The 16,956-nt window shown below is 45.6% G+C and overlaps 1 long non-coding RNA gene across 3 annotated transcripts in view; it reads left to right on the forward strand.

The window, feature by feature from the left end:
- The window catches only part of LOC114012852 (uncharacterized), a 189,345-nt gene that overhangs the window by 120,381 nt on the left and 52,008 nt on the right, over positions 1-16,956 (forward strand). For all 3 annotated transcript variants that reach the window (XR_003555566.2, XR_003555568.2, XR_003555569.2), the window contains exon 3: positions 9,173-9,242. This is a non-coding gene — a long non-coding RNA (uncharacterized LOC114012852). The remainder of the gene's footprint in view (positions 1-9,172; positions 9,243-16,956) is intronic.

Raw genomic sequence — 16,956 nt, forward strand, 5'->3', positions numbered from 1 at the left:
AAATTGTCGCTTCTGTGACAATCAGAGGAGCCTTCCTAATGCATTCACAGAAACGACAGCAGTAATGCAAAGAGATTTTTAGTGTTAAAGTGCTGGCTTTGATGAGGCGGAGAGAAGCAGGTGAGGCGAGCAGAGAGCTTGGGGGCAGAGCCAGCGGCAGCTGGGGGACAATCGCCCAGAGTCTTGACTGTCCATTTTGCACAGTGCTACGATCACAGGAGCCCAAAGCCCAGCTCTTACATCCCCTCTTCCCCCTCTGCTCACTTTCCTCGCTGCCCAAAAGCGAGACACTGGTTTGGGATAAGAAAATATTGATTTAGGCTTTGTGGAGTGCAGATGGGTCTGAGGATTGCACAAAAGTGGGAATCGGTTGTATTGGGTTTGGGCTCTTTCCCACATACAACTCACCCTTGTAGACAGCTTAACAAATGAATTTAATGATCTTCCACTTAATTTTAAACACTATTAATTTAGTCTGTGGAAAGAGGCATTTATTACTGTTTGAATGCGTGCAGTGGTAAGCAAAATGCATCCAGGTTTCTGCTGGGCATTTGGAGAAGCACAGAGAGGGCTTTCCAGCCATGGTGCTGTGTCGCACAGGATTAAACATGTGCAAGGGCTTCTCAGATGCATAGGTGAGAAGTGAGCCAGGTAACCAAGCCGAAGCTGAAAGCTGCAGTGGGAGGATGGGGTGGAAATCAGCACAGGTCATCCAGACCTTCTGCTGGGGCAAGGCTGGGGATTTGTGTGTAACCTCCTGTATGGCACGGCTGTCGGCGTATGGAAATGTGAAAGGGAAGAGCTCCTCTCCGGCTTTGCACTTACCGTGTAAGTGGCAGCCAAGGAGAAGAACAGCCATAATTAAACCGTGATGTTGAGCCCTGGTGTCCCTTAGGTAACATCTTCAAAATGAACTGAACATTGAGAATGGCAAACTGCAAGGGATGTAGTGACAGATTCTCTGTGGTCATAGATCACCTCTGAGTGACAGAAAATTGGACACAGATCACAAGGAAGGCAGGAGAGAGCACTGGGGAGGGGGGAGGACAGGGAGAAAGCAACCATTCCTAAAACGAGCCTAAAATCTGCCTGGTTGCTAGGGAAGTGGGACTCCTGGTAAGTAATTTCAATTTGTACCTATATTTATAACAGTATGAAGATACGTTTTATAATCTGTGTAATAAAGAACCTCATCAGCAACTTCTCAGAGAAACTTGTTATTACGGAGAATGACACTCTAATTGCCTCCAGACATTTAGCTTGTCTAGTGAGTGAAGTAACCTGATAAGCTATTGAGCTATTAAGTGATGTAGAATCAATTAATGTAGTTAGATAAGAAAGTAATACCCTACCTAGGTAAACTAAGTAGTATGTGTCAAACTAGTCACTGTTAATTCAGGTCCAGAAAAGCACAGTAGACCCATCTAATTCCCAGTAACCTTCATAAAATTGAAGAGGTTATGTTCTGACCAAAGAAAACTAGTTTTCCAAAGATCATTTGTGAAAATAAAAAGACAAATTCATAATACATTACCAGGGTCATTTTTTGAAGAATATTTTCCATACTTTTGAGATATAAACAACTGAATAACAGCACTGCAGAGATGGTTAAATTATAGGCACTGACTTTTTGAGTTTTGGGAAAAGAGAGAGACGTGGGGAAAACACTCCGTGAATTCCCATGCCTGCATGGGAATGCACAGGGGACTCAGATAACCAGGCGTGCGATTGCCTGTGTCACCTCACACATGTGCAGGCGTGCACACACGGCCACGGAGGACAGCGTACGCATAACCGGGAATGTCTCAATATCCTTTTCGCTTAACAGCAGAGCGGGCTTGCATGGCGTGGGGAAGTTGGGCTGTTAGCTCCTACGGTTGACGTACAGACAAGGTGACAGATAGGGAAGGGTCACGGTGCCTTGTGTAGATACAAGCAAGAAATGTGTGAGGACCGAGTTCTAGTTCCAGTTAATTTTGTCCCTGTCTGATCTAGCTTCGGGTGTGATTATCTGGAGTGTGTTAGAGCAGAGGAAAGGAGAACGGGTGAGAAATTATCATCCTGTCTGTCTCGCTGCTGCTGCAGGTTTCCTATCCTGATATATTGTCTCTCCGGTTGGGGAGTGCGGAGGGAGGTTAATGAATCTTAAAACATTTGTAAGTGGCACAGTGTAGCTCCAAGCAAGCCGGGGTATGCGTGAAAGCGAGTGCGAGTCCCCAGGTCTGCATCGCTGTGCTAATGTGGTGCTCAACAAGAGCTAATTAGCCCTACCTGGGAGTGCACAGCACCGTGGGGACACGGCAGCACTGCCGGCACCGGGGCTGGCTCTGCCGCCTCCAGCCCTGCTGTCTCCGCCTGCCTGGTTTGGGGGACTTTCCTTCCATCTCCTCAAGTTTTTGTAAAAAGATGCTTTCAGCTATAAAATTACAATCTGATCTAGGTCTTGCTGTAATGGGTTGTTCTCATCCGTGTCTCTAGCCTGTCTAGTTATGTGCAGTATAACATATATTTATATATGCACACACACACACCTTGCTGCAATATTTGGAGACCCCTGGAGTGCGTGGGCCAGGGTTTAAGACAGAGTCCAGGAACATTTGAAGACCTTCTCCCCAAGATCGGGTCCATCATGGAAGGGGTGTTATCATGCACCTCTCCCATTTGTACAGACTCTTTGCTCTGCTGAAGGGCTCAAGGCAGCGTGTCAGAGGTGGGGGAACACCCCCAAGTCCTGATGGCACAGATGGCATTAGTATAACCTGCCATCGTTAGGTACCAAACATGTAAAGTTCCTCAAAATCCTTGGAATGGCTATTTGCAACTTTGGAAACTCACAATCCTTTGGAAACCTGAGCCTAAAACTGTGGGGGAAATGGCAAACTCTTGCTGGAAGCTTTATTACATTGTGGATGATCTTATGGCAGAAGAATATTGGGGAAAAAAATAACATTAACATCCCTAAAATGCCTGCCTTCCAGCCCGTGACATGAGGTGTAGCTGCATAGTAAGCGTGATATTTCTTCTGTAAAAGACCACAGCAGTTCTCTATGGACCACAGGGCAGAAGTAGAAGACCAAATCAGCTGTGTTAAAAGCAGAAAAATAAAAATATCATTAGCTAATATTCTAGTGCTTCAGCTCTAGCATTTAGATGTGGTTCAGGATTTGAAATTTGAAATTTTGTTTCTGGTCTTCTATAAACAAGAACAACGCAGAGCCATCTGAACTGATTTGCTTAATGTGCTGTTCAGCATTCACAGCGTAAATTGAATTGTTAGCCTCTCTGTCTTTGCATTTGAATGTTTTGATTCTAATATTACCAGCAGAGCAACCTTCCCTAACTGAATTGTTCTCGCAAGTAATGCTGATGCTTTGCACTCCCACTCAATTGATTTCATTGTGGCTACTGACAAGAAGGTGCCTGTTAGAGTGACCGAGTTAGGACCAGATGAGAGAGTGACAAATCAGAAATATCTCATTGTTCATCAGTGTTCTTTATTTCAGAAATTATTTTTTTTCACCAGTTACTCACTTCCTGCACTTCTGACAGGGCTTGCAGTTGCTTTACACAACTTCTGTGTTACCCCCTCATTGAAGCTGTACAGGAACTAATCCTGTTACATGACTGGGCTTTGTGCTACCACAGCAAAGGGTGCTGAGGACCTAGCCTGGATGTGGCTGCCCCTTTGCATACAGCACAGAAATGTCCATCATGAAGCCTTCTTGCAGCTGAGCATCAGCCCCATGACGCTCATGTGTCTGCACAGTCCTTGGTGCAGTACTGGGAGAGAACCCAGCTCATCCCATGCCTGCTGGAGCAGATTGTCCACACTGCTGGAAACCAGCATCTTCTGGGGTGGTTGAGCTTCTCCCAAGTCAGCTCTGGGCCCATATGGAGCCACTGTAGCTCCAAGAGAGATATGGATGGACAGAGGGATGGATGGATGGATGGATGGATGGATGGATGGATGGATATAAACATAGATATATAAAAATTACTTGTTTTCAGTACATTGGATCCAGAATAACAGAGGGTCATGCAGCAGCATGACAGCTGTGGACTTCTGGAGAGTAGTTAATGGCAGGAATTGTTCAGAGGGTCTGACACTGCAAGACCTTGTTAGGCTGATGTTTTAGCGCTGCTGTGGGGAGAGGGATTTCAGTGTGTCTCTGATGCAGACATTAGCTGGTGCCTGGGTCTCTGTAGGTTGGATCTTGGTAGCAAACGAGTGTGGGTGCAGCAGAGACCACCAGGGACCAGAGCCTTGGGGTGGAGAAGGTGGTAGTGGAAGTGGCAGTACAACCATACTCATCAAGAGCTGAGAAGCAAAAGGAGGGGATTTACAAAAGCTGTAGAAAACAGCGTGGAAGACTGAGTATAGTGTTTTGGATATAACAGCAGTGAATTTGTCACTACTAGATCTCAGCAAAGTTTCTCTGGTAATAGAGAAAGGGAAAGGCAAGACTTGGTGCAGGCATCCTTTGTACACTAGTAACTGTTGTTAGCTACGTGGGTTTTAGTCCTTTCCAGAGTTTGATGTTGCATATGTAGACAGTTGCCAGGCAAAATGTTTGCTTACACTGAAATTTTCCATTTGCTGCTAGACTTCAGGCAGGTGAGTGCAAACTGTTCTTCCTGCATCTCAGGATTTTGCATCAGTGTGATCACTGTGAACCTTCTAATTTCTTTTCCTGTAAAAAACAGTTTGGCAAATCAAAGTGTCTGTTCAGTTAGTAAAAACACCTAGGCACCACGCAAAAAAATACACAGGCATAGAGATGGACTCTGAGCTGGCTGTGCCTCAGATTAGATACTCAGTGATGAGGGGTACTGGCCATTGTTTATTTTGTCTTGTCTGCATTGAAACAGAACTGTCATAGATGACTATAGAGGGAAGAATAACACACACACGTTTTCTAAGTACCTTTATTTGCACAAATTCCTTTGCCATATTTTCCAACATGGTAAGACGGTGGCCATCAAGAGAAATTCAGAAATCCAGCCACTACTAAGAGGATGTCAAATGGCGGGGGTGGGGGGGGTGAAGGGAATCAGAAAGAGAGTGTTTGTACTTTGTAGGGTAGAAGTTAAGGAGACATGATTGTGTTTCTTGCCTTTCAAATAATTTCCATTTTAAGCCAACAATCCTTATGGTGGGACAGCAAGTAGGAGGTAAGGATTTTCCCAGAGAAAGATTTTTAATTAGTTTGAAAAACTGGTAAATTTTGAGACATTCACCCAGATTGGTTTATCCACAATAAATAATAGCAATAAACTCTCCCCCTCTACTTACATCTTGCATATATACAAGCACACGCAAGCCCAGGTTAGCAAAACCACACGTTCTTTTGTTCTCTTTGTTCCCTTTGTTCACTGTGCAGTAATGAAAAATGACAGCCATATTTATTGTAACATTCCTCCAGGAATGCAGAGATAATTACCTGCCCTTAGCATGGGAGAGGAGAACGAGCGTGAGCTCCATCTCCTTCCAGCTCCCTGGAATCCGACCAATGCATTGATGTGAAACATGAAGTGGAGGACATCGGGAGCAGAGATCTGCTGCCTTGTGAGGTTGTTTTTAGGGTTCAGGTTTTTGTGTTTTGCAAAATAACACCTGAGAAGAGCTCAGGCAGCTCTGTTAAAAGGGGATTGCTCTGAATTCCACCGAAATCCTCGCCAATTTCTAAAGAAAAGGCTTCTGCGTGTTCACTCGAAGTAGGCTTGACTTTGTTGATAATATCACCATTTTCATGTGGACCCTTGTAGGGTCTGCCCAGACCAACCTGGCTCCAGCCCTGGCTGGTTTAGCACTCAGTGAGTAACTCTGCTCTCCATTATGATGACCCAAATGTCATCCTATCTGCTGTAAAGTGGGGTTGTGGTGTTTCTGAAAAGTACTAGATTAATAGGCATTGGAACTGAAAACCTCTAACGTAAACCAAAAAAAATGTGCGTTTTGGAGCTGTAAGAGCACGTGTGACCTGGCTCCTGTTCACCCTCCCGGGGTGTATGGTGGTGGTGAGCTCAGCCATAGTGCTACAGGCTGTGCACAGGGAGGGAGGGGGAATGGAGCCTGCCTCCCCCCCACACGGTGTGAGCCCCAGCACCCCGGGAGCCCCTGCTCCCCGCTCTGCCCCTGCTTCTTCGGGGAAACACCCGTGGGTGAGCACTTCCCCATATCTAAGATCCAGAGCAGAAAACTGGGGGGAACCCTATTGCTTTTAGTCCTTTGTTCAGCAAGGACAACCCATCCCAATGAGGTCTCCAGGCAGGTAACTTGGTGCCTTCCCATGGTTTTTTATGATTATTTTCCAATATGCGTTCCTGTTTAATAGGAATTTAAAAGCAAGACCTATTTAGCCTTTAATAAGAACAATCTTTTCATATCTTAGTATTTTTGTCCTCTGCATTTATTTCCTCACTAGCTGGGATTTTTCAGGCTGATTATTTTTTAAGGTATTAAAAATATAATCCACATGATATATTAAAATATAATTAAGACTGTTATCATATTTTCAGCAGCGTGTTATGCCTAGGGAGATTTTACAAGTTCAGATACATTTTTGCATCACCCACACTAGTGAGGGAGACCAACTGGCCATTTCTAACCCTTTTTACTGATAGGAAAATGGAAACAAAAAAAGAGGGGAAGGGTTTTTAATGCTTCCAGGTGTTTCACCTTCACATCATTTTCTTTCTGATCCAGACCGTCTCCCAGTGGTGCAACAAAAGGAGATAAAAATGAAGTTCATAGCCTGGATTACCACGTTTTTCAGGTTGTGATAAAGAAGCCCTTGGCACGGCAGCGGAATGGGGATGTGGGTGGCCCAGGGGTGCAGGGCGGTAGGGTTTGCATGGCCTAATCCTCTGCCCGGGGGGAACAGCACAGCCTGTCCATGGCAGAGCAGCTACTTCTGGGGTGGGCTGGGGGGCTTGTGGAGCTGGGATGTGGTTGCGATGCAGCCTTGCAAGTGGGAATGCACAGATTAGTGTGGCTGTGCATTCAAGTGAGTCCTTCTGGAGACCTTTCTGTGCTTGGAAGGAGCTCTTCAGCTCTTCACCTTTGCTTCATGACTCAACACATCACCTTCCCAACCTGGGGTGGGCAGTTACTGCAGAAGCCCTGGTCGTGGGTGTATGTTGTGATTGTGCCCTGATGGCCAGCTGTAGGCTGGATCACTTTGCAGGACATGGTGGGCTGAACCCCTCAGACCCCCTGCCCACCCCTCCTCTCCATCTCTTGACCCCCCAGTGCCATTCTTCAACCCCTGGGTGAGACAGGGAGCTTGGCAGAGGCTGGTATTCATGACGGCGTGGCAACGAGCCAGCATGTGGGTGACGCCTGGCTTGCAGTGGGAGGTGGTCATGACGCACGGCTTGCAGAGGGAGGTGGTCATTCACTGCCCAGAGGGGCCAGCAGGAAAATTTCTTCATGGGGAGGAAACAGGAGGAATCACCATTCACACGTGGATCTTGAGCTGGAGGTGTCTTGGTGCAAACAAGATTGAGTGGCTAACAGGGCTTTTTCGGTGGAGGGCTCTCAACCTCTCATCTTCTCTAGCCCATACCCAGGAAGATTTGCACTGGGAGAGCTGGAAACCCATTTTTTCCTCAACTGCCCACAGAGAGGTGAAGGGTTCAGAAATGGAGGGTTTGGTGGCTGAGGGGTGAATCAGGGGGCTGTCATCACAAATGGTACTAGTGCGGGCAAGGAGTTAAACCATTGTGGCAAAGTCTGCTCACAGGAGAGTTAGCAACAGGAAAGTAATTGAAAATAAATATAATCAAAGTGCCCAAGTGTTTTAGGAACTTCATTCTCTTTATTCCTCCTCTCCCCTTTTCCCCCGTGCCCCCAGGAACTACTGATGTTCCCACAGCTCATATTTTCAGTAGTCTTTAAGCAAGTGTTTAATGGGATTTATAAAAACACCTGAGCAGGTTAGATCGATTATAATTCCCACTGATTCCACTGACCTCTCTGTAGACGGGACACAGCCCCCTGTATTGCACAGGCTTACTTGAGACTACTATTCAAAGTATGCTGGAAAATATTAGCCGTATCAGATTTGTCGTTTAAGTTCTGGGAGGTGCCGTCAGAGTTGGACTGATGCATAGAAATATAAATAAACATAAGGGTGTCTCGGTACCTGCCTCTGTGTGTGTGTGTGTGTGTGTGTGTGTGTGTGTGTACAGTCTTTATTGGCGACTGAAAACCCACTGCCTGCTCTTTGGTTTTCCATTTTAGCTGGCCTATTATCAGAGATTTCTGGAGTGTGAGTTTCATAAGTAGAGGTTATCATACATTGCAGGCCATCTCTCCTGCTGGGGAGCAAAATGAAGGTTTGATAATGAGATCGCCCAAAGGCAGATAAGAGCTCTAGCTTGCTGAACAGTCCCTCAAGGTTTCCTGTGATGGCAAAAAAGAGGCAATGCAATTTATTATCCTTCTCCCCTTGTACCTTCCCATTGTTTGAGAAGTCAAAGCAGCAAAACTATGTGCGTTCAAAATAAATAAATTAATAACCAGAGCAGGAGACCCGGTGTGTTGTTATTTTGCTCTGAAGAAGGTCTGTGATTTGCTCTAATACCACGAAGGAAGTCTCTGAACTCCAAATCCTGAAATTCCATTTAAAGGACAGGCTCTCTCCCCCGCTCCTCCCGCCTTCTCCCTGCTAGGATGGATATTCTAAAATTGAGTCAAGTGCTTTATCTTGATAGAGGATGGAGGATGGCTCTGTCACCGCTGCCGATAACCTTCCCATCTCCAATGCTGTTTGCTCTTCTTTCATGCTAAACGCTACAAAGTGCATTACAGTAAAGCGAAAGGTCAGATCTAATCCGTAAAACACGGAAGATTCAGAGCTGAAGTTGCCACATCATTAAGTCACAGCATCTTCATGCTTATGTTTTCTAGCACATATGGTATATAAAATCACCTAGTGTTTCACAACCCTCTTAAATAATTAGGCACAACAGGGTTTGCTGGGTGACCACCTGGATAAAGTCAAAACAGTGGCATCTGCATCAACCAGATGGGAGTCTGCTCTTCGCTGCCATCAGGAAATGGACAGCCAGCTTCCACTCGAGTGAACCAAAAGCTGCCTGCTTCCAGATAAGAAAGGGAAAGGACAGTTTAGGGGAGAGCGATAAATTGTCTTCCTTCAATTTTCAGGTCACTGAGGCTTTACTGAAACCAAAAGGAAGAAATCCTGTTCCCCAGCCTGGGAAGCAGCAGGGAGGAGGTAAGGTAAATTTGTACGTAATCAGCAAGCCGTGTACCTGGCAATGGTGTTTTGAAGGCAGGTTGAACAAAGGCTTATATTTTTATTTGTTTCTGTCATTTAAGAGGAAAAAAAAAACCTGGGGGAGGGAGAATATTAGCAATTTAGCGTGAGGCTCCATTAGATCAAATCAGTGCCAATGATAGTCACTTATTTCCTCCATTTCATAATGATTTACTCTATAAATTAATGTCCGCCTATTTAAACATACTCAGTGATTCAGCTCTGGGTACCATGGCAATATGTGACAGGGAATAGGGCTGAACCCACCAGTCATATGGCTCTCCGTGCTGTCATTATGCTATATGTGTGCCGGTAATGGGGGGCTATGTGAGAACGTAGACAGATATTATGCAAACATATACTGACTTAAGTATCAATCTGTCACTGGTGTAACTCATTGTAATGGCTCCACCAAAGTCATTACAGAGTAATATGCATTACAGCATGTTAAACATCTATCACGGGTGGAGGTTCAGAGAAGCCATGAGGAAGCTATAAGAAGCTACCAAACCCAGATCTGGAAGATACTCAGATGTAAGGTTTTCAGTTCAGCTAATCCCTGGCAGAGCATTCCTTTTCCCCACGCCCCTTCCACTCCAAAGATGAATCTGAAAGAAATATCTTACAGCTTTAAGAAGAAAAAAAATAAATAAAGAAAATCCTCCCGAGCTTGTATGTATGAAGCACACGCAAGGTAACTGCAGCAGTTGAATTCCCATCTTTCTTGCGTAGACATACACACAGACGCAAATGGGGTTTGATGGTGGGAAAGCTTTAGCCTGGCTGTGCTACACAGCGGTTTTGGTATGTGATCCCCTCTCTTGTTACCTTTAGAAGTCACTCAGCCTGATTTTGTGGTACAGAAGTGGAAGGAGGATGTGACCTCTGCGTCCCTCTTCAGCTAATCCATGTCCTCTCCCCTGACACGCCTGGGTAGCATATTAGCACATCCATAACCCAGCTCAGTCCTTTCCCTGGTACCAAATTAGCTTGGTTAATAACTACCAGGAGTCTTCAGCCTGAGGTTTTGCAGTGGGTCATTCCTCTTTCTGATGAGCAAGATGCTGTTCAAGACCAGACACGGTAAGATTCCTCTTGGACAATGCCAGTGGCTTGGGTTAAGCTCTTCCCCTACCCTGCATTTTTTGATTGCTTTTCAAAGAGCGGTGCTGCGGCGCTGGCTCAGCAGCCTGAGGTGGAGAGAGTGTCTGGCGTGGGCAGGTGGGGATATTTCATTGTTCAGTGCAGGCTTGGCTATTTTGATAGCATGATATACGTTCTTCAGCCAATCCAACGGATTAGCAAAATACTCCGTTTAAAGGTTAAATAGCTGATGCTCCATCAACATGTATGGGAGGTGACACACAGATCCAGAGTGATCCAAAGCGATTGGATCAGTCTCCAGCCAGCTGGGTGGTGTAGCCAAGGATAAATGCAAGTGCACAGATATCTAAAATGAGTTTACCCACTGTGTACTGCTCAGCCTGGGCACTCAGCGGTGCATTTACTCACTTTTTTGTGTACTAAAGCAGTACTGATACAGCTCACAGCATCCTCAAGCAGTTGTATAGAGGGTCAGGAGAGAGGCTTAATAGACTGAAGGTGCCTGAATGCAGTGTTACAGTAAGTAACCCACTCTCTTAAAAAGAGAGACTGGTAAAAGAAAAAGCCCAGGGAACACTGGATCTGTTGTGCTGTTACCATTTAACCTGCATTCACTGCCAATTGAAATGCACTTTACATTACTTCAGTCAGATACTTCAAAGGAAATCCTGGAGATGGGAGCACTTAAGCAAGAGCACTTCTGGTGGTAATGTGTGTATTTGAAAGCCTGGCAATTGGGAAGGTTGTGAATGCAGCAGCGTATCCAAATATAGCTGTAGCTTGTTATATGTAAATGGCAAGACTCATTCTGATATTCCTGCTCCTCTTCTGCCCTTCCTCCCCGCAAAACAGTGTGATTCCTCCATCTGTCAGCATCTCCAATATTTGTGTTTGCGTGTAACAATGTTCGCCTGTGCGCATTATCCCACACGGCAGCTCGGGTGCGAATAGCTGATCTAGTACCCGGTTATAAAAAGCCCAAAGGAGATATGCAGGAAAGGCTCTTGGAGGGAACTGTTGCTACTTCTTCAGCGCTGCCCGAGCCTCCCGGGCCCGTGGGGGAAGGCAGCAGCGCCAGGCGAAGCCATGCACACAGCCGAGGGCAGGCAGAGGATATGCAGGGTTGGTGCCGACTTGGGGCTTGTTGGATCAAGCATAACCAAGAAGATCATGGGGTAAAGGTGTAGAGCTAGAGCGGGTGAAATCCTTGTGTGGAGGCTCTCACCTCACTCTAGATAAAACCTCCTGAACGGGAGTACCGCAGAGCTCTGCTGTGGGTCCATTAGTGTGTGCCGGGCACTGGGTCCCTGCAGCTCAGCCACGTCCTGAACTGGGACATGTGGGGTCTTCCATCCTCAGACCCTTGTGTCCCTATGTGTGCACCAGGACTGAAGAGCAGGCTGTGTCTGCATCTGAGATGAACAGACTCTTGCAGTTTGCTGGGACGTCACCTCCCCCCTTGCCCACCGCGTGCCGGTGCGTGCTGAGGCTGGAGCACAGGGCCAGGCGTGCACGTCAGCATGCAAGAGGATACTTTTGACTCTCAAAGGACTCCCTGTTATTTAAACCTTATTGTAGGGTAGATCTGCTGCAGCCCACCATGAGCCATAAAAGACACAGGATCAGGTGGGACGTACAAAGTGCATCCATCATACAGCGAGGGCAGTCTGTGAAATGTTGGACAGCATGTGGGTAAATCCCCATCACCCAGGAACAAACGGGTCAGGCAAACTTTTCTGGTTACCTTTCCTGGAGAAATTCTGTTGCTTCGTTGCCTTCTGCATTTGGGCGCAGTGTAGTCTCTGTCTTCATTGTCACAGTGGATGAGAGTTTAAAAGATAAATTCCTTTTAGGTTCTCAGCAAGAAATGTCTCTTTATGAAGTGAGCTCATAAAAAGTAGTTGAGAATTCCTGCCTATAGAATAAGGGGGGGGGTGATATCTTGGAGCTGAGGAGAAAAAACACAGCTGCTCTCTCTTTCCCCAACACAAAAGGCAAGAGTGACCTTTATACAGCAAAATTAAATGCCATACAAATAAATACTAATTCTGTTTAGCAGCTTTGCTGCTTTTATCTCCCTGTGGCCATAACCAGGTAAAATTCCCCTTTGCTGACCCGACCATCTGTTGACACATTTAGGGCTGTGGCACGCAAAGGAGAGGTCCTATTTGCTTAATCCCTGAGCAAGGGTGTCTTCTTCTCACTCCAGACTCTTACATTTGATTTGGAAAGGCAGCTGAAGGGCAGGCACTCCTGCCTTTCCAAAAGGCAAGGAGTGCGGAGGGTGGGAGGCAAAGTTGTGCCGCCACAATATCTGGGATGGTTCCTGCTTTGCAGGTGGAAAAGCAGAGCAGTGACTGCCTGGACAGCACGTATGGCAAACCTCGTCCAAGCACGGGGCATGTTCAGAGAGAAGCATCTCTGAAATTTTATTGCAAGCAGTCTGGTTGCTCCACCTCCTCTTAGTTTTGCTCAACTTGCGAAGACAGTTGTAAAGACTCTGGTCCCGTATCTACTGATAATATCTGTGGGTTTTGAAAGTTAATGACATCTATTTTGTGCCATTTGCATGTTCATCCATAGGGTTGAAATCTTCCTTTTCTTGAAAAAGCCCACGCAATCCCGCATTTCACACTACCATCCTGGAATGGCGTACAATCCGCCTGTGGTTAAGGCACAGCTCCAAGCCACTCAGGTGATTCACTAGAGATTTTAGCTGCTAAAAATCAAAAAAAGTCTCTACTGAGCATGTGCAAATACTAATTTCACAAATGCATTTAGCACAGCCAAATCTGAACAGATTTTCAAGGGAACTTCAAAGGACAAAAGGCATATTCCCTGCATAAAATTTTTCTACATCCCCCCTGTAATAGTCAAAAATTTAACAGAGCAGATTGCCATTAATTTTTTAACATGGGAAAAAATGCTTGGGTTTGGTGGTGTGGTTTGGTTTTTTTTCCTTCTCAGAAATCTCTAATCTGTATTATTTTATTTTTTTCCTAAATTCACCATCATGAAACTTCAGGCCATATCATAAATTCCCAATAAAACCAAACTAGAAAAGCTAGCCCTGGATTTAAGACAGTCGTCTCTAAAGACCCAGATAATACACCCGCTTCTACCTCCCTCACAGAGTTCCTACACAACATGCTAACTTTTCTGGAGTTGTTAGTAGTTGCAAGCTGCTCATTTTGGGGTTGATAGCCTGGAATCTGGTCTTACAGGGGTTCTGAGCTCCCCCAGCCACATCCAGGCAGTGTAACAGAGAAAGCACCCAGGGCGTGAGATACCCGGCTCTGCATCACCGCCGGCTGGGTGCTGCAGATCAGCGCTGTTTGGTGAACCTTCTGTTGGTGACTCGGCACTTTCCTCCGCCGCAATAATGTCGCCCTTCTTGTTAGAACACTAAATATATATGAAGATTCAGTAAAACGTGAAGACACTCTGCAACATTCTCCTCAATTAAAGTTAAACTGATGAATGTCACAGACAAGCCTGAGAGGAAATTAGTCACTGCCTCTGGAGCAGAGTCTGAGTAGTTTTCTGGAAATAAAATATCAAACAGGTGCTCTTTAAAGGAGCTCTGTACTTTGCGTACATGGACACTTTGGAAAAAAAACAGCATGTGAACATATAGCTTAAAGATCATATAAACATGTATATCCCCAAAAGGAATCAAACTGAAATTGTTCAGGTATATTTAAATTGACATTTCCAGGCTATATTACATAAAGACTGCACATATAATATGCTTATGCTACATAGTCTCCCTGAATCCCAGATTTCAGTGTCATAACATCAGAAAGGACAGTATCCTGGTGGTATTATACTGCTTCAGGGCCAACTACCCATCTTTGTGGTCCTCCCTCCTCCTCCTCAATCGGAGCTTCCAGCTGGCGCATGCCCTTGGGAAAGTTTTGTATTAAAACTAATCAAAGGGACACCCCCGACTCCAGCCATTTCCGATGCTATGATCAGCACTAGGCTCTTCCACGAGGTTTGGAAATTTTTCCCTCCTTCCAAAATCTCAGCTTCAAAGCTTCAGTTCATTCTTATCTCAGACCAAAGGGCTGCTTTAAGGCTGCCTTGCTCCCTGCACCTAGGGCCAGCCCAGCCACGAGTCTTTATTTCCAGCTGACCCAGAAGGCTGTGGTTCGAGCATGGCCAGCACAGAAAAACTCGGGCGGATTTGCTGCCCTTCCCACCACCATCTTCCTCAGCATTTCTGCACTGCACCGTGGCTGTATGTGCTCTGTTTGTCACGTGGAGGCTGGGCAGGGACTTTATGGCAGTCATTAAGTGCTCAACAACTTCCCACAGCCTGCCATGAACAGTTGTTATCAGCGCTAATTAATCTACAGACGTATTAATTGCAAGAAGAAATGCTTACTGGAAAAGTACGCCTGGCTCCTACCCTTTTCAGGAGCAGCTTCTTGAGATCCTTCTGCAGGACCTGTGAGTAGCCACCAGCAACAGGCAGATGGAGAAATGAGTTTAGTAGCTCCTCTGCAAAACTGATAAACAGCCCTGAATTAATATATATATATATATATATATGTGTATACATACATATTTAAGAGCCTGATAATGAGTTGTGCAACTTTTGTTGCGTCTTTTCATGTCTCAAATGAGTCCAGGTTCCCTGTCTTTAAGGTCTATATTGCTGAGACCTTCCTGACATCACCCACACTCGTGTTTATCCTCTCTGAAATGGAAACCTGACCATTTCTTGCTGTCTGGGCGGGGGGGGCATCCCACAGTCAATCTGATTTTCTCCCTCTCCCACATGCTCCCTGTCCCATATACACTCTACTGATCCGGCATAGCCAGCTGGATCCTGACCTGCAGTCCTACCCCTGCCCGAAGGGTGAGAACAATCACGCAAAACCTCTTTAGGGTGATCAGGACTATGATTCAGGTGCATGTTTTAGAGCTGAACCTACAGAGTAAAAATGCTGTCCATCAATCAAGGAGAACTCAGGAAACTAGATATTTTTGGTAATTACAATATACTGGAAAAGGGTATGCAAATTCCCTTGCAGAGATTTGTTCCTACCACACAGACAAAGCAGCTTTGTTGACACGTTATTTATTATTTCAACAGATATAACCTATTAATTATTTGTAGCATGTTCAAGAGTAAACACACGCTCCAGGGAGGAAGTGAAAGCTTTTTAAAGTTCAGCTGTTTCTGGCTCCCTTCGCCTGTACACAGATGTCCTGGGAGCACCGCAGGGAGGGTGGAAACAGGAGTTTGTATTCATTTACATCTTTATCACTAGTTCATAGGTGAAGGTGTTTTTTCAGTCTGTAGTCCGATATTCCATGCTCAAGGTGAGAAAAACACGAACATGTTTCTACCTTGGCAGCATCGTCTCCACGTGGGTCTCTTGACTTTGCTAGCAATCAGAAGGGAAAAACCTATGGGCAGAATTCCTCCTTGTTCTCATCTCCAAACTCACAAAACTCTTGAATTAATTTTATTTTTCATTTAATAAAATAAAATTGGTGCTTCAAGTAGGAAACATTTGAGGACAAGTTTCAGCTCAGAGTACTTTATTATGGCTGAGTTTTAATCCTCGGTGCATAAGAAGGATTATGCTGAGAACACTGACACCACCTTAAATATAGCAGCACGAACATGCCAATGTAATAAATCTTTTCAGCTTTTAATTTCAATTCAAGAAAAATGTTGGTAGAAAATACCTTCTTTCCCAGTAACCTTCCCCTGTCTCAAATGTGCCTGCTCTCCCAGGCACCATCTGACTCAGCCTTGTCAGTCAGGAGGGTGAAGAGGTGCTACCTCCATCCAACACAGCACACCTCCAAAAAATCTTTTGCAGACCCAGATGCAGCAGCACAGCGCTAGTTTTACCTGTCGCTATTGCCGTCGGGGCAGAGAGGGGGACAAAGTGCCTTGTTAAGCCATAACAAAGCAAGTTTGACCAGTAAAAGCCTGAGCTCGTGCTGGAGAAATTCCCCGTTACAACTTTTTTGGGTGGTATCGCAAAGGTGGAGGTGGCCTCGGTGTGTAGCTCCCCGGCGGCTTGGCAGGGGTTGCTCCTGGAGGGAGCTCAGGAGGGGGATGGGACCCAGTGAAGTATCCAGGAAGGGGAAATTTGATTTATAAGTAAGTGAAGCATCAGCAGATGTCTTAAAAGGTCTCCTGAGAGTTTGTAATACTCTGGAAGAGCCAAGAGTAATAAAATGGAATAAAATCGATTATAGAGCTAAGCGCCTATCCTGACTGCCGCACCTAGAGGAAAACGAGCACTGCTTCTTGTGGGCAGAAGTGGCTGCGCAGCCCGGCTGGGGATGGTCCAGCTCAAGCTGAGCTCTGAGGGCATGTGCTTTGCCAGGTATAAGAAACATCCTCCCGGCCGCTCCACTATCGCTCGGCACTTTTGTGATTTCCCAGGGCGTTTAATTTTCTCTTTTGTCTTTAAAATATCGTGGGACTGCAGATATGTTGGGAGGTTTGCGTGGTGACTAGAGCAAAGATAATATCTAGGTTTCTTGCAGAAATGTCAGATGTTGAGGAATTGGTCTATAAATAACACAATTTTGT

Source organism: Falco peregrinus, chromosome 9 (assembly GCF_023634155.1).
Source record: "Falco peregrinus isolate bFalPer1 chromosome 9, bFalPer1.pri, whole genome shotgun sequence".
NCBI lineage: Eukaryota > Metazoa > Chordata > Aves > Falconiformes > Falconidae > Falco > Falco peregrinus.